Raw genomic sequence first — 8146 nt, 5'->3', positions numbered from 1 at the left:
GTTGAACGCTGTTACCCCTCTGAATGGCAAGGCTTTAACCCCTTGGGTAATATGTACAAGTATAGGTAAAAAAAAAACATATTATGTTTTCTGTACCTTGGGACAAATAAGCCAGATAAATTTTTCAGACGTAGAATTAAAAAAAAAATAATATTGGTATTAGTACTAGTAATATTATTTTTTTTATAAATTAAATAGAGTTTTGGATTATATTTTGTATTTTGTATGCACTGGTATGAATTTTAAAAAAATAATATATATGTTAGACACACATATTTATATAGCAATGATATAAATTAGTTTATATATAGCGTAGTCCCCGTCCCCTTGGAAAACAAGGTTAGAAAAGCCTATGACACTTACAAATAACGTAGCTTTCTATTTATTTTCAAAATCGGTTCATTGTATCCCCCCTCACTAACTTTACCTCTTTATAACTAGTATCATCATCATCATCATTATCAATCCATATTCTGCTCACTGCTGAGCTCGAGTTTCCTCTCAGAATGAGAGGGGTTAGGCCAATAGTCCACCACACAATAGGCTGACGTAACACACGCAGAGAATTAATAAAATTCTCTGGTATGCCGGTTTTCTCACGATGTTTTCCTTCACCGTTTTTTGAGACACGTGATATTTAATTTCTTAAAATGCACACAACTGAAAAGTTGGAGGTGCATACCCCGGACCGGATTCGAACCCACACCCTTCGGAATCGGAGGCAGACGTCATATCCACTGGGCTATCACGGTATAATTTGTATAGATGGATAAACTTATTTTATTTAAGGTTCTAGAGATTTCTATCCATATTATTATCTATGGCGTGTCGTCACTAGCATATTCGTGTGGTCAGGGACGGAGTTTCGGAGGTCAACGACCGGTCAAATATTTTGCGAATAAAAAAAAATGCAATCTCTATTTTTAACATGTTATACAGGAAATTGAACATTAATTCTCAGCGTGTAGTTAAATGTAGATTTCGGTTTGTAAATAGATCAAATTTCAACTTAGCAAATATGCTTAGGCGATAGGCAGATATATCTATATGCTTAAGCGACTCTTGACAGAGCTAATATTAGTTGATGACGTTTTATGACAACTATTTGATGCTGTCATACGTCTTTTGGATGTTGAGATAAATGTTCACATACTCCTAGACCAAATAAGCTCCGGAATTACTAGAATCCAGCACGTTGGGGTCCCAAAGTGCTGGAATGGCGACCCTAGTAAGCGCAGTGTTGGCCGACCCCCCACCAGGTGGACTGACGACATCAAGCGAGTCGCAGGGATTCGCTGGATGCAGGTGGCTCAGTATCGTGATGTTTGGAAGTCCTTACAAATGGCCTATGTCCTGCAGTGGACGTCCATCGGCTGATATGATGATGATGATGATTATGCAATTTTTTATTTACCTTTCTCATCTGGTACCTGCCCCGGTGTCAAGAGTAAGTCTCTACAAAGACGCAGGTATTCAAAGCATGTGGACTGACGACATCAAGCGAGTCGCAGGGATTCACTGGATGCAGGTGGCTCAGTATCGTGATGTTTGGAAGTGGAAGAAGATAATTACTAGAATGTAACTAAAATTATAAAAAAAAATTTGGCCAAAGGAAAGCTTCGTTATCAGTAAGTAGCATGAACTATATTTTATCCCTGTATTCCCACGGGAAGGGAACTACGTGGGTGAAACTCCCACGGGGTCCGCTAGTTATATTGTACCTATGTGGATAGATATATTCGTTCATTATCAACCCGTATTCGGTTAACTGCTGAGTCACCTCTTAGCAAGAGAGGCCAATAGTCCACCACGCAGGCCCAATGCGGATTGGCAGACTTCACACACGCAGAGAATTAAGAATTAAGAATTAAAATTCTCTGGTATGCAGGTTTCCTCACGATGTTTTACTTCACCGTTTGAGAGACGTGATATTTAATTTCTTAAAATGCACACAAGTGAAAATTTGAACTCCTGAATCGGAGGCAATCGTATCCACTGGGCTATCACGGCTCTTAGATAATATATTCGTAGTATACCTATATGACTAAAAAACACTTTTATTACTCTCCATGCTATTTGTGTAAATGTTTTTCCTTTACCGTAATATGGAAATGTCAAATCTTTGGTTTCTAGAACGCTTCGCTTTCTAAACGAAGAAATAGTTGGAAAGCTATTCGATACGTGACGCCATTTTTACTACACAACCTACCTATTTGCACTGCTTACTGATCGAACACAACCTATGTGTACTGTTTGTACTATTTATTTATACTGCTGGTTACTGCTAGTAGGCACAGTGGTTTGGAAAATTACACTAGAAACAATTGCTTTCCAAAATTTTCTATATAATGGAAAGTAAATATTGAATGGCTTTCTATGAAGACGTGAGATAAATAAAAATATATAATATATAAATTAAGAATACTTTAAATATCAATAACCTTCAATCAAATCAAGACCGGGAGCCGCAGCAGAAAAAGCTGAAACTGGTAAGTGGCTCAAGTATGCCTCTCTGACAGAGAGTTACATATTTGTACCTTTTACCGTGGAGACCCTTGGGCCATGGAGTCGCAGTAACAGAAGGACTGGTTTACTTTATGCGCTAAGGGCTGTCCAGAGTGGGAATGCAGCCAGTATTCTTGCCACCATTCCACGTGGGCATGATTTATATAGTTATTAGGGTAAGTTAGCTTAAGTTCCTTGTTGTATTATTTCTCATCAAATCAATAACCTTTCCTTCCTCTCCAACTAGTCGTAAAGACTGGGACAGAGCGGGATTGATAATAGTCCCGAAGTTGAATCTCTCTTAGGAGTAAATGAAGCTTCAAAGGATTTCAATTACGATAACAAACGCACTAGTTGTCTCTACGATTTTCGCCAGTTCTCTTCGATTTCTCCAGAATCCTGGACCTTCAGATCCTGACATGAAGAAAAAGGGCAGTATAAACTTCCAAAGAAAAAAAGAAATTTCAAAATCAGTCTTCAAATGACGGAGTTATCGCTGGACATACATAAAAAAAACATACATAAATAACATAGAACCTCCTTCTTTTTAGAAGTCGGTTAAAAATATGTCTGTCCGTATTTCTATTGGGAACTCAATAAAAGTTGTTATAAACGCGTGTGAACGCCCGGCGAAAAACAAAATGGCGGACGCTTTTTTCTATCGCGATGCAAGCCAAATTAAAGTGGCGGACGTTCGTTGACCCCGGCGACGCGCCGACCCGCGTGACGTCACGTGACGTAGCGCGTGTGACGTCACAACATGGCCGACGTAGCACGTGGAGTTCGCTGCTATAATTTATAATGTTCAAGGTCTTTTTTTACGCTCGTTCGCTTGATGTTTGTCGCAATGGAGGCTTGGTGGGCTAAGGTTTTTTTTATATTGAAATACTTGTTGCTTGTGCTTGGCAACAGTCGTCTTCCTCTCTAGAGAAGGTATTTGGATTAGTAATACCACTAATACGTACGTAGTTTGAAGAGTCAATAGACGTTGGTGTTCCAAGGTGCTGGAATGGCTCACACGGCACGGGAAAACGCAATGTATGTGACGGCTTCCGTGGTGCAGTGGTATGCGCGGTGGATTTACATGACGGAGGTCCTGGGTTCGATCCCCGGCTGGGCTGATTGAAGTTCTCTTAATTGGTCCAGGTCTAGCTGGTGGGAGGCTTCAGCCGTGGTTGGTTACCACCCTACTGGCAAAGACATACCGCCAAGCGATTTAGCGTCCCGTGTCTCAAACGGTGAGGAAACCTGCATACCAGAGAATTTTCTTAATTCTCTGCGTATGTAAGCCTGCCACCGCATTAGGCCAGCGTGGTTGACTATTGGGTCCTCTCATTCTAAGAGGAGACTCGAGCTCAGCAGTGAGCCGAATATGGGTTGATAACAATAAGGAAGGATGCCTCACCCTGTAGTAAGGAAGTAGGCCTTTAAATAGCATAATGAATTTTTTTTAGTCCAACAGGGCGGGGAACGAACCACCACCCCTCGGTGATGAGTCCGACCGCTTTTACCGTTGAGCTATTGAGGCTCTACATATAATATGATGATGATGATGATGTGTTAAAATTGCTTGCTTGTTAAAAATGCTTGTATAATCTGAGTGTTGCCGACAAATAATCCTCGAAAAAAAAATCAGTTATTCACTGTTTATGATAACTTCCTTCAAGTAAAATTGCTTTTCTAAGGTTAGTGGATATCCACAGCTATTTTTAAGAAAGCAAGGGAACACATAACTCTTAAATCCACTTTAGCAGTACGGATTTATATATGACCTGAACATACAATAATCCCCAAGACTGTGTTGGACCTGCCAATGCATAAGTTTAAGCACTGTGTTAAAAACATTTACTTAGTCGAGGTTACTACACCATTGATGAGTTCCTTAATGATAAAGATGCTTGGAGGCTGTTGGATCAGCTTCCACTTTCACACAGGCAGTAAAACTATAAGAAATTGAAATGTTGTCATCAATTGTAAATAATAATATTGTATGATTTTTTTAAAAGAGCAACTGTTGAGTTTCTTGCCGGTTTCTTCTCAGCAGAACCTGCCTTCCGAACCGGTGGTAGAATCTTTAAAAATATCAACTGACGTGTCAAAAGTGCTTGTAAACTGAGCCTACTTGAAATAAATGAATTTTAATAGAATTATTAACCGGAAAATCATACATGTTTAAATGAATTTTCCACGACTAGTTTATTAGGAAAATCCTTGTCTACACGTTTTATTATTAATACACCATAGTTGAGGATGTGTACGGTATATTTATGGCTAAGTGCTTAAAAGCATTTATCCTTACCGCATGAGTTTACCACAAAAATGGTTACTATAATTCTATATCCTCCATTCGATCCGGGATAAAACTAAGTTTATCCGTTTAGTTTTAGCGGAAATCGTGTATTGACAAAATGTAAAAAGATTACTGTTTTTTGCATACCCACAAAAAGTACGAAATCAAATCAATCGTGTACTACGTGTATCGTGCCTTGGAGGGGCCGTGAATCAAAATTAGTGGGGGGGGGGGGAAGAGTTGTCACAAAAGGAACAAAAATGCTTAAAATAAATATGCTGAATGAGTGAATATCTATATGAAAATGTATAATTATATGAAAAAGTTGAATGAGTGAATTATCTATTTTATTCATTAAAAATAAAAAAAATTATATTGCCATAATATTGCCTCGCTCTTGTAAAACCGCGTATTCCACTACACCACGGAGGCCAAAAGTTTTCTAAGACACGGTCACTTACTATAGGCCTCGTATGAAGGCCCAGGGTATCTCTATGGGATCGAATGCGGGACCTTTCGGTCAGTACTTCAGTAGTTAAGGAATTCCCAACTGGCAAAGTATAAATTTTAGCGACATATCTCCGGTTCCAGTGAACCGAATTAGATGACACATGGGTTATACGGTTGCCTACCAAATTGTGATAAACCCATTAAAATCCTTTTTGTTTTGGGTTTTTGTGAAGAGCAATTTCGACTTTTAATATTTAATAGTCAATTCAGTTTATTTATCTACATTTGCCTACTATTTTATTTATCAAGTTAATTTAAACATTTTAAAAATATATGTAACATATATAATCCATCCATAAATAATATAAATGTTTTCGTTTATCACTTTTTTCACTCATCGGATTTTATGCGATTTTCAGAAAATTTTACAAGAACAACTTGAAATACTGTATATTTTTTGTTTCATTGTGACCAAAAAAATATTGTACCTATTATAAGCTTATTTGTAATAATATAATAGTTAAAAAAAGTAAAAAACACGCTTTTAGCACGTACTAAAAATTAAAAAAAAATTCGTATTCCTGACAGCAAACCCTTTCATTTGATACCTATATCACGGGAGTGCACTTCAAATAGCCTGTCTTGGACGTCCGCCATATTGGATTTAAGTCACGTGACTTTTTTTTCGTATTCCTGACAGCAAACCCTTTCATTTGATATCCATATCATTAGGGGTGGATTTCAAACAACCAGTCCGCCATCTTGGGGAGGCCATCATATTGAATTTGTAATGACGTTTCTTAGCTAGTCATGTATTGTCATCAGAACTCAGAGCGTGTGCAAAATGTCATCGAAGACCGGGAAGTGGGTCAAATTAAGATTCCAAGTTTTTTTTTAAGATAAGGAAATCATTTTGTGTAATAAATATTCAAAACGAAATACAATATTTAATTTACTAGTAACTAACCTAACCTAAACTTATTTAAAAAAAAAGATTTTTAAAGAGTTTTCTTACATACATAGTTGGTTACAAGTGAAACTAATATAAGCATGTTAAAAATAAAACATCCCATGCGGACGAAGTCGCAGTTATTAATAGATTATAATGGAGAACGTTTACGTTAAACTAATTTTTATATTCTAAAAACGTATTTCAACGATACACGTAACTCCCGTATGGTCTAGTGGCTAGGATACCTGGCTTTCACCCAGGAGGCTCGGGTTCGATTCCCGGTACGGGAAATCATTTTTATCTTTTATTTTTCAATTACGTAGTATTTTAAATTACATTTTTAAATTTTTCTTATTCGTTATTTTGACAACAAAACAAAAAAATACACTCCTTGTATTAAAAACGTTTTCTAAAAAATCATTGTGTTTCTTTTGTTGCAGTGGCGCACTTCATAGATTCAAAAATGCACTGCATACCCTAAGGGGTCAATACTAACCTATATTGGTCCAAAGAATACACAGTTGGTTAGGTTTGAAATTTTCCAATTTTTGTTGATAGTGCATACCCTAGATAAAAACCTTGTGCATGCCACTGCTTTTGTATCTATTTGTATTGACTCTACCAACGATTACAAAAACAGATACTGAAAAGATCCACCAAATAACGATAAGGTTTAGATATTGGCAATTGTAAGAAATTTTCAGTATACAATTTCTCCGAAAGTAGGGATGTTCGTGGTGATCATTGACTTCAGAGAGTGGCCAACAAAGAGTTTAACATTTTCAGTTATCACCCTCCAACACGCATTGAAGCGGCATGGTGGGGCGAAACTCTATATTTCCAAGTTAAGGAAAGAAGACTGACCCTGTAATAGCCATTAAAATAGGCTAAGTATGATGATTTATCATCTAATAGATATTATAGATAGATTATCATTAACACCACTATTGAGCACAAGTCTCTACACAGATTCAGAGGAGTTAGGTTAATAGACAACCACGCAGGCTCAATACGGATCGGCAGACTTCACAGACGTAGAGAATTATTAATTACATAAAATGCCTTTGGAGGGACATTTCATTTCCACTGCCACTGGATTACCACGGCTAAGAATAAATATCCTCAGTGAAATGTCTTGGATAGTGACTCAAACTGCAATAAAACCCGGTCACAATCACCATTACAATCCATCAACAAGACAAAGGCAGTCCGTTATTTGTAATTTCCAAAGATGAACAATAACCAGGCAAGAGGTTCCGTCACTTGCGTCCCATTTACCAAAACATATTGTCTTGTTATATTAGCGATGCTGATTCTAATCCGATGGTGTTGCAATCAAAAAAAGTAGTTATTGTATTAACAATAAGGTGGATATTTGCAGTTGATCTGATTACAGGGCTGCCAATAAGGTTAAAGGAAATCAACTTTTTGCAATTTCTTAATTGTTACCTAAATTTACATTACGAGTACGTTATACGCATAAATTATAAAACACTTTTATTTCTTGTATTTTATTTTTAATATTTATGGCAAATGTGTGTTTATTTTTTTTATTGCGAAAATGGGAACCATATGTTTTTGTCACTCTGAAACTAATATTAATAGTAAAAGATTCAGATTGAATACATTTTGAAAAAAAAAATCTGTTTTCAAAAAAATCATCTGTCATTCAACCATGGACCCAGAAAAGTATAAAGAATTGTCGGTCTACTTACAACAATAGATAGACTGGCTATAGAAGACGTTTTATAGAAGTTCAGGGTTACCACGCGGCTAAAGTTGCGGAGGTTTAATTAGATTATTTTTTAATAAAAGTTATAATGTAAACAATTTTATTTGAACGCCTATACAAATCTAAAGGTCACTATGATCGATGACGTCATTTGTTCGTACCATTGTGTATGTTATAAGCGAATTATAAAACCCTAACCATTTAAATTCCTGTAGCT

General features: G+C 36.8%; 1 non-coding gene across 1 annotated transcript; it reads left to right on the top strand.

Moving 5' to 3' along the window:
* The first annotated feature begins 6415 nt into the window (after positions 1–6415).
* Positions 6416–6487, top strand: Trnae-uuc (transfer RNA glutamic acid (anticodon UUC)). Its single transcript has one exon. It is a non-coding gene; the product is annotated as a tRNA-Glu (tRNA).
* Positions 6488–8146: the final 1659 nt, after the last annotated feature.

The sequence above is a fragment of the Bicyclus anynana genome, chromosome 24, assembly GCF_947172395.1.
Source record: "Bicyclus anynana chromosome 24, ilBicAnyn1.1, whole genome shotgun sequence".
Lineage (NCBI taxonomy): Eukaryota > Metazoa > Arthropoda > Insecta > Lepidoptera > Nymphalidae > Bicyclus > Bicyclus anynana.
Note: the sequence above shows the minus strand (reverse complement) of the source record. Positions and strands in the feature narration are given on the sequence as shown.